At 40.1% G+C, this 27,514-nt stretch overlaps 1 long non-coding RNA gene across 1 annotated transcript; it reads right to left on the bottom strand.

Moving 5' to 3' along the window:
• Positions 1-16,777: 16,777 nt before the first annotated feature.
• Positions 16,778-19,841, bottom strand: LOC133266410 (uncharacterized). Its single transcript, XR_009742383.1, has 2 exons — positions 19,713-19,841; positions 16,778-16,895 (listed from the first exon to the last, which is right to left on the bottom strand). It is a non-coding gene; the product is annotated as an uncharacterized LOC133266410 (long non-coding RNA).
• Between the last annotated feature and the right edge of the window lie 7,673 nt (positions 19,842-27,514).

Here is a 27,514-nt window from a genome sequence, read left to right as displayed (position 1 = left end):
ATCATAGCATGAGAGCTTACTTACGAATCTCCTGGTAAATAGTCAGGACCCTTGCCTGCTCCTCACAGAGCTGTCAGTGGAACCATTAATGTTTTAGTGTGATCTTGCACTGGAACAAGTCTGATGCTGCTGGTAATAACGATGTGCCCCAGCTCAGTAATTTTTTTCTAAAAAGAATGAGATATCAGATGGATTTTAGCCAGTGAAATCAATAGCTTCTTGTGCAAGGTCTGAAAGGCCATTTTCTTAAGTTTTCCCTCTGCAGAGGATGATCATCAGAGTAGCTGAAGTATGTCTGTGATAAATGCGTTTATTTCTGTAGCGCTGATATGGACAACCCTATTACGCTTTGCTAGGAAAGCCAGCAGGTCTGGTTTTTCCATTCCTGTTCTGCCCTTCTCTTACTTGAATTAGGAAGTAAACATGACTGATACATGAAAATACATGACATTTAGGAGCTATTATAACTGGTGTTCAAGGAGAAAATACCCATAATGACAATAACTGCACTAGAAAACATTTGAAGTAAACCCATAGTATTGCTCCAATACCTAGATGGAGTAAATTTCAGTTGCAAAATTTACTGATCAGACAATGTAATAAGTTCTTCTGTGCTCATCAAGCTGTGTAAATAGTTAAAATATTTCTGAATTTGTGAATTAAGAATCAGATGCATGTTCTGAGAATTGCTAGTAAACTTAACATGGACTAGCGCCAATCAGATGCTTGATGAGAAATTTTGATGAGTAGCTGTGGAGACATTATCCCCTGTAAGCTCTGTCAGCTGACTGAGGACATTTTTACAGTAACCTAAGATACTGTAGCTCTTTTGCTTGTCAAAATGATCTGCTTTTAAATATGGCAAGGTTAGTAATGCAGTCACGAAGTCGGAGAAACTGTCATGATTTGAAGTACCTTTGGAGATAGGTTGCGTTCTATCCTGTAGTTATTTACTACTGTTAGAACTAGAATTTTACTGATGTGTTTGCTGATAACTAGGAATAATAGTCTTGTCTTTTTCATATATGTATTATTCTGTGATATCACAATACTGTGACTTTTATTTAAAAAAACCCACCCTGAATCTCTAAATGCACTGATGTTACAAGACATGACAATAAAGGCACCAGAGGTTTTTGGGTTTATCCTCTGATGTCACAAATTAATCATGCTCTACGTCTAAATCATCTGTAAATTGATTTTAGTATTCATACCCGTCTGCTGTTCAGAGTTTCTCAGCTTTGAATAGCAAATAATTCCAAACTCCTCCTTCTAAATAAAATTCTATGCCTAAAAATCCACTTTTTAAAGACTACTGTTCAGTTCTAGCCCTCTCCTACTTCTGGAGTGAAACTGTGCAGTTTTATTAACCACCTTTGTCTGTCAGTCACATTTCCCCCCTTAAACTTTTAATTTTAATTTTGGGCATGCTTTTAAAAAGGTAGAGTTTTCAAAGTTGTATTTTCAGAGATTCCTGTATATTTTCTGAGAAGGATAGCTGAGTATATCAGAGATAGATACAAATCGGTGATCTCTGCTGACAGGAAATAGAAACTATCCTGATATACCTGGAGAGGATAGTAAGTGTGTGAATCGCTTTGGTCTACTTGCAGCATTCATCTCATTGTCTTTTGGAGTTGTCTTGGAGAATGAACTTGGTTCAGTTACGATGTATATAGGGAAGCTGAAGCATTGAGGACAGCTAAGGACAGAATTATTTCTGACTGTTCACAGAACAAAAAAAACTTACAAATAGTTTCTCTAAAAGCCTTAATTCAAGCATTAGTTTTCTCTTTCCCTCGAAACCTTACTTAAATGGTCAGATAAAAGGATAGTACATCATGTACATCACTGGCAATGCTCACTTTTGTTGTTTCCTTTTTCATAATGAAGATGAGTTGCAGTCTTCAGTGTTTGCTGTTCCTGAAACTATGCTTAGAGTAATTTGTCTTCTGAGCTCATGACTAATTGCTTAAACATAACAACAATCACAAGCATTTATTTCCATTTTACAGGTTTATAAGAGAACTAAATCTGTTCTATGTAAACAAAGTAAGATGAAATCTATGTATATTTTCTATGTATAAAAATGTAAGGAAAAGAAAAAAGGAAAGGAAGTTAATGAAATCGTCTTAGGGTCATAGCACTTTCACTTTGAAAACAGGCATACAGTCTGAAATTCAAAGCTTGCCTCAGGGCATAGTACAGAAGCATGAAGCAAATTTAGAAGTTGGAAGCCATAATCCTTGGTCATTTTCTTGTGAGGAGGCAGTCTAATACAGTAGCAGTGTCTTCACAGACATGAAATTTTCATTGAACACAAGTTAACTCAGAATCGTGTCCTTCATCTGGAGGCTTCCCGATATACCTTAAATAAGGAAGGTATTTCAGAGTACTAGCAGAATATAAACTGAGAAAAGCCAGTAACCATTCATTGCTGTTTCAGCTGCATTCATTAAGTCTAAAAAAGAATTAGATGAAAATTAATACAAAGTTTTGGAATAATAACTGGAACACAGGTATAACAATTTTGAAATATGGATGAATATGTAATTTTATACAGAAAGAAAATCATACCAGCTTTAAAGTTCACATAAGCAATGACATTTATGGCTTAGGTTTAGCTTAGTAGAAGCTAATAGCATAGTATAAAACATGCTATGTCAACACATCCTTTTAAATTTTCCACCATTGTTCAAAGCTTTGAGTTGGTGCCTTTATCTTTCTAAACTTAAATTAATAAAATTACCTTTTACCTTGAGTTTAAATAAATTTTGGTTATTTCTTAAACAAACAAAAAAAGGTAAATATGTCTTAGTCTTGTCAAAAGCTAAGTCTTTCCTATAAAATGAGGGCCTTCTATTCCCAAGTGCAAATAGAAATTTTGGTCTCTATCTTATTAACGCATTGATATTGCAATTTGGAATTAATACCTACTATCGGAAGCTAGAGAACTTTTGTCCTGAGTGATAGGAGCAAGAAGTGCTACTCACTGGAACATGTGAAATCATAGGTGGAAACATTATATTTTATATTGTATATATTATTTATATTCTATATATTTATATAGAAAAATAGATATTTCTATATGTTTATTATATTATGCTTTGCTTCTGAAAAGCCATTATATTAAAATACCCTAATTGATCGCATTTATTTGTAAGTAGATATTAGACCAATCTAAACTGGTTGATCTGCCGAAGTATGGAAATATTTCAAAACGGAATACAGCTGAAGTTTAATTTCACAAAGCTAACACACCAAATAACTCTATTCTTAATACATCCTGGGGAGTTAGCAAAACATTTGATCCATTTTCTTTATATTGCATCACAAACCTTATTCTAACAGGTCTTCAGCAGAATAATAATAGCAGTGATTTAACCTTTATGTAAGGTGAGACTGAATAAGAAGTTAATATCTTCTGTCCTCCACAGAAAAGACTTCTGAACATTAACTCTAGTTGTGATTTTTCTCATAAAGCATCATATAATTGTTTTCACAATTGTTTTCTTCATCCTATTAATAACAATAAAGATCATTGGTGTGTTTGTGTTCTTGTTTTTAAAGACCAGATGTGCACCTAGTATTATGAGAGAAATGTAGTGTTACAACAAATGGATTCAAAATGAGAGCTGTAAAAGCATTGGAAAATGGTGGTTTTTTGTGTTTTTTTTTAAGTAGTGGGAAGAAATAATCACTTTTGCTACTGCTCTTGACTGAAGAACTTGTGGTTAAAAGCGCTTTGAGTTTGTTTGCTATAGAATTCATGTGTCAGAGCTTCACAACCTTAAATTAACCAACCTTCATAACCCTTCTAATAATTATTGTGGCAGTTCTGTGGGTGTAGAGAGAATGAGGCAGAGTACTTGATCTAGCTTCCATGGTTGCTAAGAGAAGAATCTCATTGACTCTAAAATCTGATTCTGAGCATGTGAAAGTAAAACTGGGCATAATAGTGTTTTAATGATCACACAAACCACCAGTTCAGCTGAGGATACTGGGAGGAAGTGCTGCAGCTGGCTGTGCTCCACTTTGTGTAGCACCTCCCAGTGGAGGGCAATTAGAGCACATCCAGTGATGTGCTCTAATTGCTGCGCAACCTCTCCATCTGTTTTGTGGCTGTATCTACCAATGCTTAACCCCCCCCTCCCCCCCCCAAAAAAACAAAAAACAACAAAGCAACACAACCCACCAACAAAAAAACAAACAAAAACAATCAAAAAAGGCAACCAAAAAAACCCTATATATATTCCACAGTGAACACTGCTTGGAAAAAGAGTTTGAAAGAAGATTCAATGGATACACCAGCATAACTGCAGAAGCAATTTATGTGTAGTTACTGGCTTTGAGTGAATAAATATCAATTTGCATGCCCATTACAGGGTTTTGCAAGCATAATGTGTGCGAAAGCATTTACGTCAGCCACAGTGAGTATGCCTATAAATCTTGAAAGTAAATGTTAAGAGCAAAGACATGTTTGAAGTTCTCAGTATATGGGGAAGTGGATTGCTTAATAAGCAGCACAGGTCTCAAATGCTTGCAATGTTCTTTTCTTTAGGTTTTTGTACTGCCTTTGTCACAGCGTCTGAACCCTTTAGACAGTATTCTAAGTGAAACAGCTACCATTTTTTTTTTTTAACACAAGGTCTGTTTTCCCTTTCTTTCATCTCCCTCTTGGAAGGAAGAAGGGGAATTTGCTGTGCGTTTCAACACTTTATAAACTAAGACAATTTTATCTGTTACTGCCTGTGAGCAAGCCAGTACCTCCATGACACAAACTCTGGATTTTCAAGTAACCTTCCTTCCCACCTGGTAATTTCTGTCTCCTGGCTGCCCCTCCATTCCCAAGGCACAGCTGTTTCTGGACTTATATTGTGATCTGGATGAGGGAACAAGTCTGTTAGAAGAAAAAAAAAACACAAACTGTTTAAACATCACATAATGATGACTTCTTCTCCCATTATACATACACATTAATATAACTGAAGGGAAAGAAACTATGTGAAGAAGCACTTACTGACGTCAAACAGTGTCAGCCCTAAATGTGGTGGGGGTTTGTTTTGGTGGTTTGGTTTTTTTTTTTACTATGAAACTGTGGTCTTGCAGAAGGACTCACACGGTACTCCGCATATCCCAGCTCAGTTACTATTATGACTGTACACAAACAAGGGGATTTAACTACCATTTTTTCAAAAAATAAAATTCTGGTAAATGTGAATGCAGAGAAAAATAATCTTAAATTTGCATTAATGTTTGATAAGGTAAATATGTTTGATAAGGCTTGGCAGCCATTGTACCTATATGAAAAAAAAATTAAATGTAACAGTGTATAAATACTACACAGTTTGAGTTTAAAAGAAAAAAATAAATCTGGCAGCTGAATTGAATTAATTGCTGTCATGTTGAGCAAGCTGAATTTGGCAGACCATCCAAGAGGAAATTACAATAACCAGTGAGCATTATAACGAAAGCATGGAAGAAGATTACTGTAATATTACAATTAAAAGTATATGACAGCATATTCTGTCATTCCCTCATTCTAGCTTCTGGAATGAAAGGATATTGTAAAAGGGAAAATGCAGTAAAACTTTTTACATAAACATAGCAGAGCCTTTTAACAGTTTTGCCGAGAGCATAATAGGTGTGTTTTAATTAAATTCCGTATCATATGCAACCATAGCCATTCCAAGCCAAGAAACAAAATGTATGTATCATAAATCATTCGGACAACAAAACATGAAACTACAGCATACACCTACATAGAAAGTTATCACATCGTAATAGCTTTAAATGAACAAACATTCTACTAATCAGTGAAGAACTCTTGTGACTTAAATCAGAGTTTTTACCACTATAAAAGAAATTAAAGTACTAAGGACTTGGTACTAAGTTTAAGAGCAGGTTAGTATGCAATACATTGCAATGCTTTTCGTAAATGAACAATGAAGCATTCAGAATTTGAAACATTAAACCTCCTACAAATGTTAGAATTGATGGAAAAAGTAATGGTCATCATGGCATTTTCTTACAAGCAGCACTTTTTTGCTAAGAATTTTCAGGTTAAGGCAGCTAAAGATGTGCAGTTGGTCCTGGAACCATTTTGCACTGTGACAGTAGAAGCTTCTTGAGATATCTGGTATAGTCACTGGCCTATGTTTCTTTGTCTGGAGAGATACTTTGGAGAAAAGGAATAGCTGATATGCCAAGTATTCCAGCTTATGTTCTCTCTAGATACAGCATTTGGTTGAAGAATACTCCATTGATTTGTCATTCCTTTTTGTATATATTTTCAGCCATCACAGAAAATGACAGACTGAATCCAGCATGTTCTCTCTTAAGTGGTCAAAGAAATTAGCACTTATTAAACACCACAGACTACATCACAAGCATTTACATTTTGCCAGGCCCCAGAGATCAGCTTTAAATGGATACTGTCTGGTATTAAATTTTCACCTCAGTATTTCCCATTCCTCAGATTTTTTTTAAACTCTTGTTTTGTATCCAGTAAAAAAATATGAAAAACTGCAGAAAGCTACATGAAAGCACAAGTGAATAGATGACATTTGACTTGAAGACCTGCAACTATTGTTAAAAAGTCAGTGCTGCAATGTGTGTGTTCCATTGTGTTTTCCAGTTTATTTGGCCTCACGACATACTCAATGAAGCAAACACTTCCTAAAGCATGCTATTACTCCCTCGAAATCTCTGGCAGCATAACTCAAACTAGTTAGGATCTCCCTTGACATCTGACAAATAGCATGGTGTATTTTTTAGAGATCGGTAAGTCCTGGGAGTAATATGAAAGAAGGGTCATTCCTTCAGGCCTCAGCTGGTCAGACAGCTTGGGCTATGCCACAGAGGGAAGTAGATGTGTTATTCCTGATGATGGGAAGCAGACTGAAGCTAGGTGGCCTGTTTGCTCTCCCCCACCTTTCAGTGCTTCTCAAGATGCTGTAGAGGTGATCTGATGCTTTCAATGCCTGTCTCTCAATGCAACTAACCACCTTTCCAAGGTTCTGTGAAACTCATGGACTTCATACTTTGTGGATCAGAATGGTGTAGGGTGGGTATTTTTTTCTGTTTGATATGGTTCTTTTTGTTTTTCTCATATCAGAGCTGATTTTTAACATTTTGTATCAAAGGAATGCACTTACTGTTGGTTTTCACTTTGAGAAAATGATAAATAAGCCAGTCTCTGAGGTATCAGAGACAGAGCTGGGAGTGGGGAATTGGGAAACAAAAACCCAAACCTTGGCGATCTGGCAGTTTTCTTTATGGTGTTCTCTTTCCTTTGCAAAAGCATACAGAACTAATACGATACCTTGGGAATAAAACCTGCCCCAGAGCACTGGTCACGTTACAAGAACTCTGCTGTTCTTCTCTGGTGTCAGTAAATTGCCTGGTATATGAGAAGACAAAGTGTGTGGCCAGTTCTTCTCCCCATTGCTGAGTTAAGAAAACTGTGGCGGGCTTCTTACATTTAGCCTTCAGTCTGTTCATTTTTAACTACTGGGTAGCTCATCAATGAAAGCAGGACTGTGACATGAGAAAATCCATTTCTAATATCCAGAGCTTCATGTGAGCTATTACTGATTTCACAATAGCTGTCTGTCATGCTTCCTATGCAGTCCCAGTCATTATCAAGTCAACAGTTTTCAAAGCATCCTGTGACTATCACAGGAGAAACAGAATCTAGTTTTGTAATCCTCATCTATAAAGGACAGTGTTGCTTTTAAGTGAAACTGAGATCCTTGGCACTTAGAATTCTTAAAGACCTCCTGTTATTTAATGCTGGATTAGATATATAGGTTATAGGTCTGGAGGTTAGCTAGAGCCTATATATTCTACTAAAAGTCTGAATTGATCTGTTATATTGCAGCACTCAGCCAATCAGCACATAATCATACAAATTTCTTCAGTGGACTGTAAAATCACATATATGTTTGTGAAACTGTCATATTAAAGGGCCTTGATGAGTTTCAAGGGAGTATACATGCTTTAAATGTGATCTCAAATAATGCAGGTAGGTACAGATTAAAACAAAACAAAACCAACTGAACAAACAAACCCAAACTCTCAAAACAGATAACCCACCAAAACCACCCTTCCCCAGTTTTACACAATTATGCTTATAAACCTAACTAAATTAATATTCCCTGCTTCTGATACACTGTTAAATTGTTAATGTTTTTTCCCTGTGTTTGTTTTGAACTTGAGTGTAAATTGCATGATCAGTCTCTCTAAATGAATATTTTATAAATAAATAAATAAATAAATTTTCAAATATTTTTAAACAATCGGATTTACTGGACTGCGTGGATCAGATGGCCTGGCACATCAGTTCCATAGAAGTATAAGGCTCTAGTAGATACCGGTGCCCTTCTAAACTTCAAAACTCTCAAATGTAAATGGTCTGGGGGGGAGGACTGGAAGGGTAAAAGGATGTCTCCTTCACAGGTTGAGCACCTAAGAAGGAGAAAAAAGATGTGTAATTGCTAAGCACTTCTATTATATACCTCCCAAAGTATAAAGGTGGTGACCACACTGGGAACATAAGCCAGATCAGTTTCATGATCAATGCTTCCATTGTATTACAAGTCATTACCATATAGTACAATGAGACAAAAACCTTAGCCCAAGCCCCACACTTGAAAAACACTAATACAGCAAATACCGGATGGAAGTAAGATACGATATACTGAAACTGTGAGATCAAGAGGAACAAACTTGAGAGCCAATAAATCAGCATTGTGACGAGTGACTATTAATCCGGTCAGATCTGTCATTATCTCAACCCCTCGTGCCCCACGTTGGGCACCAAAAGAACTGTCATGGTTTAAACCCTAGCCAGACAGCTTGTGCACTCACTCCCAGTGAGTGGTGCTGAGCTGAGAGCAATCGAGCCCCCTCCCCCCCACCTCCTGCTGGGGCTCTCCCCTTCCCCGCTCCTGGAGGAATGGGGAGGAGGATCGAAAGGGTGCAACTCCCACGGGTTGAGACAAGAACAGTCCAGCAACCAATGTACAACACAAATCACCACCGCTACTACCAACGACAACAATGATAAGAGGAAATAACAAGGGAAGAGAATACAGTACCACCAGCCAAGAAACAAGTCCCACCCGGAAGCCCGTGTCCTTCCGGGTAACTCCCAGTTACCCCCCACCCCAGGCACGACGTGCTGTGGTATGGAATACCTCCTTGGCTAGCCTGGGTCAGGTGCCCCGTCTCTGCTTCCTCACGACTTCCCCTCCTCCCTGGCAGAGCATGAGCCTCACAAAGTTCTTGGTCAGCGTAAACATCACTTAGCAACAACCAAAAACATCGGTATCACCAGCACTGTTCCCAGGCTGGAAGTCAAAACACAGCACTGCACCAGCTACCAGGAAGGAGAAACATGACTGCTACTGCTGAACCCAGGACATCTCTTAATATCACCGCCATTTTAAGCATCAATATTTGTGCTTCTGAGAGTATGCATTGTTATAAAGAAAACCATACTGCTTAGGGTAGTGACAGAATTGTAGAATCATAAAATTCCTGAACTTGTCACTGAGATCTAGAAATATTTTTTCATTCAGAGGCTCAGCATTTATCTTGGGTAGATGTGAGGATTCTCCATTCTTAGTAGGATCTAAAAAGCATCACGAAGCAGGTCAGTACTGGGGGGCAGAAATTAGGATTGTTGTGGTTGCACACACTTGAGGATGAATTTGAGAAACAGAAGATAAGGAGAAAGTTGTATTAAAGAGCGAGAGTAGAAGCTGAGACATGACATAAGAAGAACTGGCTGGATGGTTGCATCCAGAGTAAGGGTCAATGGCTCAGTGTCCAGATTGAGATCAGTGAGAAGTGGTACAGTCTGTACTGGCACCAGTACTGTTTAATATTGTCATCAATAACAGACAATGTGATCAAGTGCACTCTATGCAAGTTTGCAGATGACATGAAGCTGCGTGATAGAGTTGGCATGCCTGAGGGAAAGGATGCTATCCAGAGGAACCTGGACAGGCTTGAGAAGTGGGCCCATGTGAACATCATGAGTTTAAACCAGGCCAACTGCAAGATCCTGCACCTCAGTCAGGACAACTCCAGTATCAATACATGTTGCTCCGAACAACCTGATCTAGTTGAAGATGTCCCTGCTTACTGCAGGGAGGTGGGTTGGACTAGACGATCTTTAAATGTCCTTTCCAACTGAAACTGTTGTATGACTCTGATCTTTGAGAAGACGTGCAGGAGGTGGAAATGCACTCAGCAGCTCTCTTTCCACCTCTTTCTTGCCTGTGCTGAACACCAGCTCTGACCATGTCTTTATGAGATGGCGTTTTCAGTGTTACTGAAATTCATGTCTGAAGTCAGAAGGAAATATCATATCTGAAATGTTAACATTTTAAAAAATGGAGGTAAGATAAATCAGTATATCCAGACAAGTGGGGAATAACTCCAGCCATCCATTTTCTGAAATAATGCTTTGATAAAAGACAAACCTATTTCCTAGCTGCTGTGCATACCTTACTTTTTTTTCTCATATGGGAGTACTAATAGAAGCTTGGATTTATCGCTGCTCTGAAAGGCTGATTACATAGTTGTGAAGTGAATTCTGATACTGGGAATTAAAGGCTAAATCTGAACTCACTGAACCAACCGTTGTTGGGAGGGAAATGTATGACTGCTAGCCTTAATTGAAGGAAAATTACTTCCTTTCCTAAAAAAGAAAACTTACTATAATGAGTGCTGAAGAAATAATACTTCTCAAATATTAGCTGTTGTTTTGTGAAGAGATGAGAGTGAGAACAATGAGAATAAACCCCTGCAGAGTTAGCATCTAACTGAAAATAAAATAAAAATAAAAATAGAAGTGGTACAGTTTTTCTCATTATGATGTAAAGACCTAATTTCATGCAAAAAATATGATCTAACTGTGACCTCAAGGTCAAGTTCTGTAACCCTTAACTTAGAAGTACTGCCCAAGCAGTCAGTATTGTCACATGAGACTACTGTGTGACATTGGTCTGTTACTCTTAAGATATTCTGCTTTCAAAAATGACTATGCATCTAGCTTACTCAGTTCTATTATGTATAAAGAGCTATTCTGTATTATATTATGAGGTTTTTAAACTTTACAGGCCTTTTTGTGTATGTGATGCCTTGTCACAAAGAGCTGGTTTTGACAGAAAAATAAGTTTCCTACAGAGATTATTTTTCACAAAGAATTTTTGCTTTCTGTAAGAAAAGGTTACTTCTGGGGCTAAAAATAGCCAAGCCTGAAAACTGACTTTTTTTTTTTCTTTTTTTTTTGACATCCACAGTTCCACAAATTCCTGTGGCAGAAAGACTTCTTCGTAGCTTAATGCCAGCATGAGAAGCTATTTCATTCTCCCTCCATAGGCGAAGTTTCCTAATCACTGTGAAGCATGTATCTCCTTGCCTTGCACTACAAAGTAACTGTCAGCACAGTATTGAAATGTCTGTTTACAGGTACACACATATAAAAACCACAGCCTGTTACTGCCTTGTGTATTTTATTGAAAAGGAAAAGAAAAAAGTATATTCACTAATCCCTGTTAAAAAAAAAAATAAATCTAAAATTTATGGGTTTTTTTAGTTCATATGGTGTGAGAGGAAATTGAAGAAGAAACTTTGTCTTTATACAAAAGGGACAATGAATATGAAACCCCTAGAAACACAAAGAAATGGTTGTGTTTATTTTTCTGGTGAATTATATGGCGTTGCTTCAGGAATTACTCGCATCTCATTTGTAAACCTGAGAGCAGATGAATTTGACTTAGTCTGCTGTCAGTTCAGTGGCTTCACTAATACTTCAAAGGCTTTAATGTACCTGCACTGAACTTCACAGGCTTTAATAGCAGCTTTCAAAGGCAGTGATGGGTTTGGTCTCAAGCTTGAGTTGTTACTTAGGACAGGAGTTCTTGTAAACAAGTTTAGAGATGTCTGTGTAATCAGTTCATTTGTATAATCCACTCTGCAGAAGTACTTGTTTCTCCTCTGGAAGGCTGAAACCAAATTGTTTCTGTGTAGGCATGTAGTCATGTAGTACTCTCCTACTGAAGACTATATGGGACACAGCATTTAAAACACAAATGCTGTAATCTTTGCAGTAAGAAGAGAATAGGAAGTTTAAGATATAAGTTGTGTTTCTAAAATAAATTATATACTCCCTCTCTTCCACACACTTCAGTAAAGACACTTGACAATTCATGGTATTAGTAGTCATTTAATTACTTGTAACTTCACTAGGCTTGTCTTCATCAGCCAAGATCAGAGTGAAACAAAGATTTATAACAAGAGTCTTCTGACTGGTTTTGTATTTATACCAAAAGTACTTCAAACTGTGGGAAGGTCAGTCATCTGGATGAAAGAGAAGAGAGATAAATGATTAAAACAAATAAGGACCACCTAATTTTAAGACCTTAATGGGCCACACATTCATCTTCCTTGGTACTACATATCCCAAGAAGAAAGTATTAAAAGTAATGTAATAAATCAGGATACTGGAGTTTAGCTTTTCTGCATGACTTTGGTATAGACCAGCTTTCCCCACCCCCACCCCCACCCCCCCCCTTTTCCTGCTTTTTAATTGCGAGCACTGTAGAGTGGTATATTCCCATGTCCAAGTGCATGCATTGGAAGCATCACTGGCTGTAAAATGGGGAATGGGTATTGCTCAAGGAAGAAGTTCCTAAAACTTTCATTTTCCATCCACAGTCTACATAGTGGATGATGTAGTAGTCATAATTCACCATTTAACATGCTGCCTCTTTATTTCATTGCTTTAACCCACTGCGCTGTCAGGGTGCCACAGGGGGACACATGGGCTGGCAGGGCAGGGGCCTCTCCTGGCAGGGGCTATCCCACTGCTCCCCTGAGCCAGGGAGCAGGATCAGGCCCAGAAAGGGAAACCAGGGTCAGAGGCAGTCCATTTATCACTAAACAAGTCCAGCAGGATTGAGGCCCAACTAGGATGTCAGCCTCAGTCAACGTCTAGATGAAGAGGGCCCATAGCTAGGCACAAGCAGGGTTGTGATATGGTCATACATGTAGCTTAGGCAAGGGCCAAATAGAGGGGCTCAGCCTAAAAACTGCTTCTATGGGCAGAGGGTAAGTCCTGGCTGCAGTGTCCACTGCTTACTGGGAGGGTTGTGTCCCAAGTCACTGAAGGAACATGTCAATGTGTGGCTACACTGGCCTTAGCCCTGCCAGCCAAGCCTTCAGGAGTGGGGATGTACCTAGGGCCCTGACATTTTGAAGGTGTATTGAAAATTCATACGCTTGTCATCATTCTGTTCTTCTGAGTGATCAAAGCCCCTGATGTGAATGTATGATTGTCTACAATTTATTATGGACGCTTAACACAAAGTTGCAGACTGAGAGAACTGCTATAAAGTACCAAAGTAAAAAAATCATTCTTCTGTATTGGGAGTATCCTTCTCAGCAGCAAAGTATTCAGATACAGTTCAGTCTCTGGATGTGTTAATCCATGTGAATTTATATGCAGTAGTCTGTGACCTTATCCTTAATCTAGTATATGTATATGTATAGACTAGTCTGTATATATTAATCTTAGTTCTGGATTCAGCAAAACTATACTGAAGTAGAGTGAAGTCATTCACAGTTACTGAAAAACTTGACTTAGATCCTCCCCTGTGAGGGCTTTCCAATATCCTGTTCAGCTATGACTGCCCAAATACCAGCATGTCTGACAGCAAAAGACTCTTGCTTACACAAGACCTCACCTCTTGGTACTTGGGTACACTGCTGTGTTGGTTTTGTAGGACAACAGGAGGAAAAAGGATTCACTAGGATTCGGGAAGAGTGTATGAAGAACCCAGGGACTAGTCATTCAAGCGTCCAGAGATCAGACAATATGTCTGAAGCAAAATAGCAGAAACACTTTTAAAATGTAATACAGCAGCAGAGGTTGATCTCTACTGAGTGGGAACAGCAGAACCAGCGGATCATGTTCTCTAAAGATTGTGTCTTGCTAATTAAATGAATTCCAGGTGAATGGATGCAATAAATACTATAGAAATTCACAGTAAATGTTGGAAAAGTGTCACATAGTGATATGAGCCTTAGGGAAGTCCATTGACAAAAGTCTAAGTATTTTACTGCCTGTATCTTTAACTCAACAGTCATCAGACCCTCCTGTTATTTTCCACTGGAAATAACAGGTAAAGGCTCTAATTCTGCTGCTCTGCTAATTAAAAGTAGAGCAATAATAAAGAAGTCAACATAGTTGAAGTAGTGTGACCAGTCAAACCTAGAATCTGCCAAATAATTTATGCAAACTGCTAGCTTTATTGGTAGCGCTAATCTAACTGACCACTGCTTACAAATATATAATGTGGATTTTTACTGTCTCTTACTTTCCAAATAATGCAAAATTTATGTGTCAGCTTAAATTGTCAACTTGCTTTGCATATAAATAACTTGGGTCTTTGTAAACTTGTCTTGGAATATTTGTCTGCATGCCACTTTCCAGTGCTGTGAATGTTTGTGATATTTTCAAACTACCTTATTTGTCTTCAGCTCCTGCATGCATCTGTTCATAGGTTGGAACTTTACATATCAGAAAACAGTCTAAGGTGCACAGGAGAACTGACAGAATAGTCCCAACATCTACCTCGACTGTACAGCACTCTGGGAAGCATGTGCCCTTGGGAGGAGGAACTAAGCCCAGTTAACAAGGGCCTCCAAAAATAGTTGGTTCTGCTGCTGCCTAGAGACTGCAGGAGGTAAGTATTTCCCATTCAGAAGCACCACCATTTCACTTGAGACCCTACATCAACAGGGTGCTGCTTATGCAGCTGGGCCTTCAGGACTCAAAACGTACTGTTGCTTTGAGGCAAGCAGAAGAGCCACATGCAGGAACAATGCATTGGCTATGCATTTGCAGCATTCTGTAGCCCAGGCAAGTCACCTCCAAATGCAAATCATAACTTTACTGTTTCACTGGAAGAGAGAAAGGATAGTCAGACAACGTGGTTAACATTCCACTGCTCCAGGTTGTATACAATTTTAGCTGTCCAGTTACAGCTGTTGTGCTTGTAGCAATAGCGTATGTCTGGAGGTGAGTTGGAAAGGCAGCAATTTAGACTGACAGGAGGTGAGATGAAATTCCTATGTTAGTAAGATTTTTCCATCTGATAGAATACTTCCAGGAGACCTGAAACAAAAAGCATGTTTTGCCAGTAATGTGCTGGATGTACTACTGCAGTGGGCTTGTACTGGTTCATCCTATCTTATCCCACATGACTGACAGACATTCTCTACAATTCCTTCTGAAGCTCTTATTCCTTGTTTCAACAAGCTACACATTTAATACTGGGTAAAGAGGAATTCAGCAACAGATTATGGCTTGGAAATTACAAGGTGGAGCTTTTTGGGAGGCTGGGGGAAGACTGTATGAAAATGAAATCTGTTTCATTAAAATGTCTGCAAATCTTTACGGATTTCATAGGCTGTTCTTTGGCAGCCTGACAGGTGCATAATGTAGGATGTTGAAGCAGATTCTCATACAGAAAGGTATATTAGCAGGGTCCATACCTGCCTCAACAGCACTACAAGGCTTTGCAGGTGCAAGGCATGAGACCTGCAGCATCACAGCAGCTGCAGGAGGGGAAAATAATGCTGTGGGAGGCATTGCCAGCACAGCTTGGGTGGAAAGGGCACTGCAACTAGCAGGCTCCTATCACTGTGAAGGCTGAGGTACCGCCCAGCACAGCCAAACATTGGCTGTTCTGACATACAGGCATTACTGGGCAATAGAGCATTTGGGGCAGGCCAGGGTGTAGCGATGGCATTATTCAACCTCTCTTTGCCATTTGGTGCCACTGACCTTAAGCAAATGGAATATGAGGGGAGAAGATTCATCAGAAAACCTTTAAAACAGAGAAGACTTCATTCTGTTTCCTTCAGAACTTTTTGAGGGTCATGTCCTATCTGATTCTGAGTTTGCGCTGTCATCTTGCCAACATCTAGTTAATCAATGGAAAACTATAATTTGAGAAAACTTTCTTTAAGAAGAAAATGGTAATTGGTTGGATACATCAATATCCCTTCCTCTTTGACTTTGGCCTGTATCCTGTAGCTTCCAGAATTTACTAGACTCGTATGCCTCTGCTGTAGTTTCTTGTTTATTCTATTCCCATTTGCACTGCATTTGAAACTGTCTAATCTGCGTTCCACATAAGTATGTTAAGACAGTAGTGCTCTGGGAAAGAGGGGCTCCTTTGAAGTACAGAACAAGAAAAAGAAACTTGTCTGAGAACGTCAGTGATAAGGGAGTCTATGTTGTTACCTCAGCCTCTGCTGTAATGTGGAAAAGTGAACTTTTCACTGAAAGTAAATGCATGTAGAAGCCCTAGGTTGCATGTAGAGTCAGGGTGATATAAATGCGGGAAACAAATTTGCATCAGTATCAGCTGGAATGTACAGTCCCGTTTGTTTCCATGTTTATAGATACATTTTTCATTCTCCTAGATGCTGTCAAACATAATGAAGTGAATCGCGCACACACAAAAAACAAGTAGTCCTGCTGCTTTTGTAATTTGGATGGGTTTTGTTTGGGGGGATTTCAATTTTCAGTTTTCAGTCCTATAGTCTCACACCCAGAACAGTCAACTAACTACAAATGAACGAAAGACTTCCACAAGGAAAGCGAGCACTTGAAAATAGGAGGGGTTGGCAAGGGAAAGGAGGTGGTGGCTTTTAGATAATTCTCTCACACCTTTTTTTTAAAAAAAAAAACAAACCTTCATTCTGATGTTTAGAAGAAGAAAAAGTCTTGCCAGTGTTCTTTTGGGGCTTAACTTCTCTCTTCTCTCACTTCTTGACAGTGGCTGTCATGCACAAATCTTGGATCACCACTTAAAGCAAGGGAGAAAATTCCATTTTGGAAAATATAAAAGGGATTTAGTTATGATGGTTTCAGCAGTTTTGACTTTTACTGCAATGTTTTTATTATTATTTTTAATTCAGTCAAGTCTACTACTTTGAGCCAGGATGTGCAAGGTGTGTTGTGACTTACGTGAGACTATGAAAGCTTTTCACTGGTGCTGAGGTTATTTTGCTTTTAAGAAGGCAAGGACTTTCATTCATTCCTGTGGGGCACACAGCCCGTTCAGCTCTTGGAAACTCATCTTTTTCACCTCACAATGAGGACAGCATGACAGTGGCAGAGAAGTTGCTGCATCCCTGTTTCACTCTCTAACCAGCAGGGACTACTGTATTCACAAGCCTGTGCATCTCCTCATCTTCTCAGTCCTGCAGTTTAAAACAGCCATTTGTCATCACTTGTGTTACAGCCCTTGGGGCCATACCTTGTAAAAGGCTCAATACTTTTAATTGCCTCTGAATTCACTCAGCAGCTCTTGGGAGATACGTCTGTCTTGCTAATCCTTTTCATCATCACCTCCTCTTTTTTTATGAACCACAAAGACTACATGGTGATGCCAGCTTTTACTCATTGAATCCAGTCCCCATACATAATGTCAATACAATGGTGAAAATAAGCACTGGTCTTGAACCTCTGAGTGCCCTGAGATTTTCTGTGTTTGGACTGTTATGGGAAGAGTATCACAAATAAAAAATTACCCTTGAGAAATATATCTTGAATAAGGGTAGTGATAATGGGGGCTTTGCCTTAAAAAATATCATTATATCTGTTATATGAAGGAATATCACAGTGCACACAGCACTATGACTACTGTGTCTCTCTCTTACCATGGCTGGAATTATGTCTTAAGTTTCTGACTTACCATAGTATATGGGGGTATATTTAGATCCACAGCTTGAACAACAGTTATATACAAGTAGATAGTTAGTTGAAATCAAAGTATTTTCTGAGTTAGCTATTTTGCTTATAGCACTGTCTCTTTGGAATGCTTTTTTTCTTTTGTCATGTTTTCTGCTTTGGATTATTCAGTGTTCTTGTATAAAAAAGACCCAGTATTTTCACAGTTGCAGAATCCAATCATTTACCTTACAGACAAAACTAGTGCACGGTATCAATTCATTTCCTATGAGAAATAGTCCCAAAATTAGATGGAAATGTCTTCCAAATACCTTTAAAAACAATCATCTGCCCTCCCTTCATCATAGTCAGAGTCTAATATTTTATTATGGCAATTTAATACATTTTGTCAGAGAAAAGTTCTTCAAAACACAATAATATATGAGTGTCTGAGGGTGTGCTTTTTTGTTTCATTTTTTGTTCCCATTACTGTTATTTAAGCCTAACTTTTAGAGTTCTCAGTAGGCTCCAAAGAAATGTCTTTAGAGGAAGGTCTGTGAAATGGTTCTGAATCGAGAGCAGAGATGCTGTAAAGAAACTGCCTAAGTGGTAAACATTGCTATCCGTAGCATGTTTTAATTTCTACGGATGAGTGCCAAGATCTGTGTATGTTTCTTCCTCCTTCCCATTGCCTTGAAAACTTAGAAAATGTCTGATTTTATATTGTTTTGCGTAATACGTTATAAGATGTTGGGAAACAATGAAAACACAAGAGAATTAGAAGTGGAGAGTGGAGCAGATGTTTCAAATACAGCAAACGTTATTTTAGGATCATTATATCTTCCTTTTGTGCTTTTTCAGATGATGAGACCCAAAATGTCTAAAAACCACTTCTTTTCTTTCTTTCTTTTTCTTTTCCCCCCCATCTTTGTGTAGGATTTTTATTACCACAATTAAATTGACAAATTCAATACTGTCTTCCGTATCTGTCTTACACTTGCAAGTATACAAGATGTTTAAAATCATACTACAGAAAAACACTTTATAGCATATATATTTTTTATACATTTAAAAGGCATATTGCTTCTGAGCACTTGCTGTTCTTCATACATGAGTTCATTCCCCACATATGAATAATTTGACGAGGTTTTCATGGTAGCATTGTCATGCAATAGACCAGTCATTCACTGAAAGCTGATATTGCTAGATTGAAAATGGCAGTTGTTATTTGCCTGGAGTACCCTGAAGCATGAAGGCCATACCTAAATTGGTCCTGGAGGTTGCTCCACAAGGTACCCTAGGGAATTTCTAATGGACAGGATCAGTGAAATGACCTGTGTTCATGCTTGTGTTAGAGGTAATATAGATTTGTAGTTTATAAGTTAGTTGCCAGAAAAGTTTCTGTGTGTTGTAGGGGCCACACCTTGTACGGGTGGAAACTTACTGTAATATTTATGGCAGTCAGCATTTAAACTTTAAGTAAGTTGATTTTACTGTAATGCACAACAATCTATATGGTTTGGCTGGATGGTATTAGTTTAGTGCTAGAAGTAAAATACTACTAGCTACACTTACAAAAAGCTGTGCTGAGTCTTTCATCACTGGTCTCTCACAAAGCATGGACTGAAACTTCCAAGTCAAGACAGAAGGGAAAATAGGCTGCTTTTACCTTCCAAATGTTAACAGGTATGTGTCTAGCTCCCTTTTGAGACTGAAGCCATCCTAAGGTAGGTTTGAAAGCTCTTCTCTGTCAAATGTATTTGAGCTTCACCCCATCGGTCATGCCTGAGCTATCTGATTTCAGCTGAGTCAAGGGAGGAAAGATGTAATGTTCAGCTGCTTCTGGAGCTAAGATTTCTTAAGACAAAAATATTTTCCTGCTCCCTCTAGTCATGCACCTGGAAGACACAAGTCAGTGATGAACGGACTGAAGTGTGTCTGCGTGTCTTACCAGAGTAACAGCACAGCGGTGTTGAATCTACCAGTTTCTGAGATGGGGAGTTCAACATAGTGGTACAAAACATTAAGCCACTAACTTCAACTTTCTAGGTATTCTAATTTCCTTGTATTGTAAAAACTATTAACAGCAACACAATTCTTACGTTCTGCAGAGGTCATATGTTTGCAGTATACCCTCTTTGCGAGACACACTCCCGACTAAAGGACTAGAGGTGCTTTCCAACCCAAACCCTTCCACAACTGTCAGCTTTCCTCTTGGAGTGCCCGGGAGCGCGACTGTTCGCACGGCGGCTGCCTCACATAGGTGCCGCCGCTGCAAAATGTCCGCCGACGCCGGCACGCTCCACTGAGGCCGCTGTGATTTGCTGTCCTCCGCGCCGGCTCGGCTGCTACTGGTTGCTAGCCAAGCCGGATTCCGCTAGCAACCGCTGTGTGGGTACTGGGGCCCTGAGGAGGGCATGGGGTCCGTGCCTGTTCCCCGGCAGCGCTGCCATCAGGGAGCGCAGTAGGAGGGGTCCGTGGGGCGCTGCGGCTGGCCGGGGATCCTGTGCCGGTGGCTTTGGCCGCGGCTGAGGTGGGCGGCTCCGGGCTGCCCAGCACGGGTCCCTCCCGGGGCTTGTCCTGGAGCCGGGTGATCCCGTGGCTGTCCCCATAGTGCCCGGCGTAGTCCCCAGCCTGCCATGGCTGCTATGTCGGGTGTTGTGAACGCCCTGGCTTGCGAAGAGCGGCACCCCCGTAGTTCAGGCCCCGACAGGGGGACCGCAGGCAGGGCGGAAACCTCCAGGTAGTTCTTGGTGTTCGGGGGCAGCAGAAAGGAACAAAACACAAAGGCTTCCGGGCCCTTCCGGTCCTGCCCCGTCTATGGCGCCGGGCGGAGAACCTCTGGTGGTCCCCGAAGAGAAGATAACCTGCTAGGACGTGCCAGAGGGTTACCAGCTAGGGGAGGCTTTGAGGGATGAATGGGGGTGGGCAATCTCTGAACCCCTGCTGCAGGCTGCAACCCTGTAGTTCCTGAAAGGGAGAAACTTTCTGAGTGAAAATACGAAGAGGCAATTCCTCAGCTGCTACTGTGAAATGTAGCTGAATTGCCAAGTTTTACTTGCTTGTGTCGGCTAAAATAATGGTACAGTTTATACACGCAAGAAATGGGTGAAAAACTGATAAATACCTAAGGCCCTGAATCCTTCTGTGTTTTTAAAGGCATGGCCAGCTGTGTTTTCTGTTTTTCTAAATCAGATTTATTGCTGTTCTCCTGCAGTGAGAGAAATGAGGCAAGGCTCCATTCATGGAAGGTAGCATTGCAACTGCAAGAGTGCTAGGGAAATGAAGACAAACACATTCCAAGTGTACCTCAGGTGCTTTCTAATTAGAAAATGGTTATGTGCAGTAAAATGATGCCACAATTTCTTATCTAATACTGAGTTGACTGTCCCTGGAACCAGTCTTATAAATAAAACCACTTCACTGCATTAAAATCGTGGCAGCGTAGGTGCCAACCGCTTGAAGCGCTAGGCTGTCCTAGATGCCAGAAGAACACTTGCAATTTAGCTGCAGAGCATTTCAGCTAAGCTGGTCAGCTGTATCTTAACTGTGGTAGCATTGCCAGCTTGCCAGCATGAAGTACAGGCAGGGCACGTTTACCTCTGTATCATGGCAGGGGGGGATGGAGCTGGATGATCTTAAGGTCCTTTCCAATCCTAACCATTCTGTAATATATACCACTTAAACCAGTATCTCACTTTTTTATGCCATTCTGATTTTATATCACCTTAACTATGCATCATCTGGACTGCTGATTATAAATGTTCATGTTGCATTAAATAATTCTGTACGAGCACCATCTTGTTGATTCATTTTATTATTATGTTCTTTAGAAGTTTAGCTTTCAGTGACTGCAGGCTTTCATCAGTCTGAAGTAGGTTTAGATTTCCTTTTATAACAGAATGAGTTTTAATAGCTTTTTTTAAATCTGGTTTGTGGGATGTTTGGTTTTTTTCCTTGGTTGTTTTTCGGTTGTGTTTTTGGTTGTGTTTTTGTTTTGTTTTTTGTTTTTGTTTGGTTTTATTTTTAATTTGTTTTGGTTTGGTCTTGTTTTGTTTTTCCATTTTCTTCAGGTTATTGGCATGTCTGTTATTTTGGTGCAGGAAGGCAGACTTCTCTTTTGACATACATAGCATCCAGCAGGAGAAGGTGATGGACCAGACTAGAGCTGCTTCATTTTGAAGCTTCAGCTGTGTGGTCAACTTACCTGTATGATACGGGCTTGGTGTAAAGGGGTGTTAACAATTCCAGCTATGCTGCACAGCTCCTTCATCCTTGCAAGTACTGAACTATTTCACAAGGCAAGAAATCTTGAAAATCTTTCATATCTTCAAATATGAAACAGCATTTATACCCAGCAAGGTGAAGGGGATTTGAGAGGCTACCAGAACTACAAGAGCTGCAGACTCGCCCATAAGAGTCTAAGAGACATCTTGGCAACATTTACTCTATATCTAGGTTAGAAATGGAGCTTGCACTACTATAATGTGTTCTCTGTCATTTTCAGTTCTTGTAACAAGTATTTTGTTTTCAGAAATAAACAACTTTCCAGAAGTAGACTGATGGAAACAGTTGGTAAATGACTATACTGAAATTGAGACATGAAATATGGCTGAATACAGAAAAAAAAAAAATAAACTTCAGTTTTGCTTTGCAAATATCAATTGTAGGAAAATGTAATTGAATCTTTCCAGCTCTCTGGTGTTAAAGGAGACCAGGAAAGCAAAAATGGATTTTCATTTTACTTGACGTAGGCCAGCCACAAGTTTGCCTTCAGTATTCTAGAAATTAACTTGAAGGCTTCTAAATTGTATCTGACTCTCCCTTGAAAGACACGGAGCTAGGATTTTTGAAGAATTATTGCAGCATGGCTTGCTTTTATTTTTTTTTTCCCTCCCAGCTGTCTGTTCTAAAAGGAATACAGTATAAGTCCAAAGGCTTTGTATTTGCTAGTATCCCCTGATGCTGGAGAAATAGCTAGGTAGTTTGAAGGAGTTATTTTTTAATCACAAGAAAAGCTCTGCATTTAGTGGAATAGTTTTTGAGGTAGATAAAAACAATAGGTAATATGATACACACCTACTTTGAAATTTTTCTTAAGCATTCAGCTCTTTAACAGTTCTTTTCTGTGCAGTATGGTAGGTTGAAGAAAATAAGGTGTAGCTAGAGATCAGAGCTTTACTGAATTCAAATTTTTGACCCTCCTCCTTCAGAAAATCTTTTAGATCTTTGGTTGTTGGTTTTGGTCTCTTTTTCTGTTGACATTATTGCAGAAATTAGGTATACATATTTTTTTTGGAATGTATGAGTTTTATATTGCTCCAGCAATTATGCCATATTGCAGAGTAGTTACGCTAATGCTGTTTCACTTTTGCATGCAAATAGTTGAAATGAGAGCACTGAAATGCAACTACTTACAACATAGATATCCACTACTAGTTTTCCGCTATATAATGTGTCTGCATCTTTCCGTGTAAATGATTCTGCTTCTCTTGTATTTGCCTATCTGTTTCACCTATGTCCCTGCAATTACAGTGTAAGTGCATACATGTCTATGTTTGTGGGCTTCTGTCTAAGTACGGGTTTATTTTATGAGAAGGATTTGTAAGGATTTACCAAAGCAGAAGCAAGGAATACTTTCTATAAATCTAGGTTGCGTTTTTGTGCAAATTGCACACACTCTGAAAATCCAGCATTTATGTAAAATTATAAAGGAAAGGGAACCTGATACATGCTTGATAAAAAACAGCAACCAAATAAGTAATGCCTTGAAGAAACGTAATAAAAGACTATAGTAAGAAAACCAAACCAAACCAAAAAACAAACAACAAAAAAAATTTAAAAAACAACAAAATAAAACCCAACTTCCAGAAATAATTAATCTTAGGTTTTACAAATTCCTAATGCACAAAACACTTGATATGCATATTCTGTTGTATATACAATATACGAATTATGTTATTGCTTAAGTATTTGTTATTATAATGCTGTGTATTATATTAGCAATAGTGATATTATAGTCTTCTGTATATTATGTAGTTATGTAATACTACACATGTGACACTGGTGCAATAATAATAAAAGCTGCTTCCACAGTCCTCATATTTTCCTTGGATTTCAGGCATTTACCACTGCTTTTTTTAATTCATCACCTCCAGAGAAGTAAAAACACTCCAGTTTTCACTTGTAACACTGGCCAAGGTTAAAAACAGTCTTAGAGATAAGAATATAACAGCAGAAAGGTACAGAATGGGCAAGTGTCATTCTCCTCAGATACCAGTTAGGCTTTACATAAGGTAATCCTTAGTTGTGGGAGCCAGCCAACTACCTTAACACTGTTCTACTCTGATAATTGCTTTTCAGAGGAGTGGCTCTAACTAGGTAAAAAGAAATCTAATTTTAGGAAACGCATTGTATTTTGACTGATTATAGAATCATAGAATCAACTAGGTTGGAAAAGACCTTTAATATCATCAAGTTGAACCTCCGAATGCAGGACCCAGCTCTTTCCCTTGTTGAACTTCATACCATTGGCCACAGCCCATTGATCCAGCCTGTCCAGCTCCCTCTGCAGACACTCTGTCCTTCAGCAGGTCGGCATTTCCACCCAGCTTGGTGTCATCTACAAGTTTACTGAGGGTGCATTCAACTCCCTCATCCAGAACACCAGTGAAAATATCAAAAAACACTGGCCCTCATACTGAGCACTGAAGGATACCACTAGTGACTGGTTGCTAACTAGATGTGACACAATCTACCACCACTCTTTGGGCTCAGCCATCTAGCCACTATTTAACCTAGCAAAGAATCCACCTATCCAGGCCATGAACAGCCAGTTTTTCCAGAGGGACGCTTTGGAAGGCAGTGTCAAATGCTTTACTAAAGTCCAGATAGACAATGTCCACAGCCTTTCCTTCACCAACCAGGAAGGTTACCTTGTCATGGAAGTAGATCAAGTTGGTTGAGCAGGACCTGCCCTTCATGAATCCATGCTGACTGGGCCTGATGCCTCTGTTTTCCAAAACATGCTGTGTGCATACAGGATGATCTGCTGCATGACCTTGACTTTCACATGCACTGAGGTCAGGCTTATAGGCCTGTAGTTTCCAGGGTTTTCCTTCTGGTCCTTTTTTTGAGAGCTGTTGTGTTCAACAACCTCCAGTCCTCTGGAACCTGCCTACTAGACCATTTGTAAATGATGGAAAATGACTTGGCAAGGTCCTCTCCCAGCTCCTTCATCACTCTTGGGTGAAACCCATCCAGCCCCATAGACTTGATCGTTCTCTGTTTGTAAACAGCAAATCTAGCCAGGCATCTCCCATAGTTGTGTCACTAACCATCTGGGTTAGGAAGTTACCTTCCACACCTCTAAGAACCTCCTGGATTGTTTATGCTCTGTTGTATTATACTTTCAGCAGACAGCTGGTAGGTTGAAGCCCCCCACAAGAACAAGGGCTAACTATCATGAAACTTCTCCCAGTTGTTTGAAGAATGCTTCATCTATTGTTTCACTTTAGTTGGATGGTCCATAACAGACTCCTACTAATATCTGGCAAGTTTTTTAGTAAAAATTTGTCAGGTCATATGGATCCTGGGAGGAATATAGGGACAATGCCTGAATGTGTAGGGATGGAGTTAGGAAAGCTAAGAAAAAGTTGGAATTGAATTTGGCAAGGAATGTGAAGAATGAGGGCTCTTAGAGGTACATAGTCCAAGAAAGACTTGCACCTGTTAGAGTGAGTCCAGAGGAGGGCCACAAAAATGATCAGAGGGCTGGAACCCATCTCCTTTGAAGACAGGCTGAGAAAGTTTGGGTTGTTCAGCCTGTAGAAGAGAAGGCTTTGGGAGACTTCAGGACTTAAAGGTGGCTTATAAGAAAGACAGGAAGATGCTGTAGCAATACCTGTAATGACAGGAGAAGGGGCAATGGTTTTTAACTGAAGAAGAGTAGATTTATATTGGACATAAGGAAGTAATTTTTTATTGTGTGCATGGTGAAGCACTGGAACAGGTTGCCTGGAGAAGCTGTGGATATCCTATTGTTGGAAGTGTTCAAGGCTGGGTTGGACAGGCCTTTGAGTAACCTGGTCTAGTGAAATATGTCCGTGCCTATGGGAGGGGAGTGGTGCAGATGATCTTTAAAGGTCCCTTCCAACCCAAACAGGACTGGGCAAATGGGTTCACCTCTGTTACCCCATAGAATCATAGAATCATAGAACAGTTAGGGTTGGTTAAGATCATCTAGTTCCAACCCCTCTGCCATAGGCAGGGACACCTCACACTAAACCATCTCACCCAAGGCTTTGTCCAACCTGGCCTAGAGTACCGCCAGGGATGAAGCATTCACACCCTCCCTGGGCAACCCCTTTCAGTGCCTCACCACCCTCACAGTAAAGAAATTCTTCCTTATATCCAATCTAAACTTCCCCTGTGTAAGTTTTAACCCATTACCCCTTGTCCTGTCACTACAGTCCCTAATGAGTAGTCCATCCCCAGCATCCTTTTAGGCCCCCTTCAGATGCTGGAAGGCTGCTATGAGATCTCCATGCAGCCTTCTCTTCTCCAGGCTGAACAGCCCCAACTTTCTGAGCCTGTCTTCACATGGAGGTGCTCCAGTCCCCTCATCATCCTCATGGCCTTCCTCTGGACTTGTTCCAACAGTCCATGTCCTTTTTATGTTGAGGACACCAGAACTGCACACAGTACTCCAAGTGAGTTCCCACAAGAGCAGAATAGAGGGGCAGGATCATCTCCTTTGACCTGCTGGTCACGCTCCTTTTGATGCAGCCCAGGATATGTTTGGCTTTTTGCGTTGTGAGCACACACTGCCAGCTCATGTTCATTTTCTCATCGACCAAAACCCCCAAGTCCTTCTCTGCAGGGTTGCTCTGTATCTTTTCTTTGCCCAACCTGTAGCTGTGCCTGGGATTGCTCCGACCCAGGTGTAGGACCTTGCACTTGGCATGGTTAAACTTCATGAGGTTGACATTAGCCCACCTCAGAAGCATGTCAAGGTCGCTCTGGATGGCATTCCTTCCCTCCAGGGTATCAACCGAACCACACAGCTTGGTGTCATCGGCAAAGGTGATGAGAGCGCACTTAATCCCACTGTCTGTGTCACTGACAAAGATGTTAAACAAGACTGGTCCGAACACTGATACTTGTGGGACACCACTCGTTAGGGTCTCCAGCCGGACATTGAGCCACTGACCGCAAGTGTTTGTGTGCTGCCATCCAGCCAGTTCTTTATTCACCGAGTGGTCCACCTACCAAATTGATGTCTATCCAGTTTAGAGACAAGGATGTCATGTGGGACAGTGTTGAAGGCTTTGCAGAAGTCCAGGTAGATGACAATAACTGCTCTACCCTTGTCCATGAGTTCTGTAGCCCCATGTCGTTGTTTAAACCCAGTCAGGCAATTTGTTCACTCACTTCCCCCCCCTTCTTGCCCTCCCCCTGCTCCCAGAGGGACAGAGAGGAGAATCGAAAAGAATGCAACTCCCACGGGTTGAGATAAGAACAGTTTAGTAACTAGGGTATAACACAAATCACTACTGCTACCACCAATGATAATAATGATAAAGGAAATAACAAGGGAAGAGAATGCAACATCTCACCACCAGCCAACTGATAACTCGGCCCCCCAGCCCGACCAAGCTCTGATCGATACCTCCTCCAACCCCGCAGTCCCCTGCAGTCTCCCAGCCCTTCCGGCTAACTCCCAGTTACATCCTGGGCATGACGTGCTGTGGT

The sequence above is a fragment of the Pezoporus flaviventris genome, unplaced genomic scaffold, assembly GCF_033815535.1.
Source record: "Pezoporus flaviventris isolate CSIRO_AGI_PZ_B2104156 unplaced genomic scaffold, CSIRO_AGI_Pfla_v1 ptg000007l, whole genome shotgun sequence".
Classification (NCBI taxonomy): domain Eukaryota; kingdom Metazoa; phylum Chordata; class Aves; order Psittaciformes; family Psittacidae; genus Pezoporus; species Pezoporus flaviventris.
Note: the sequence above shows the minus strand (reverse complement) of the source record. Positions and strands in the feature narration are given on the sequence as shown.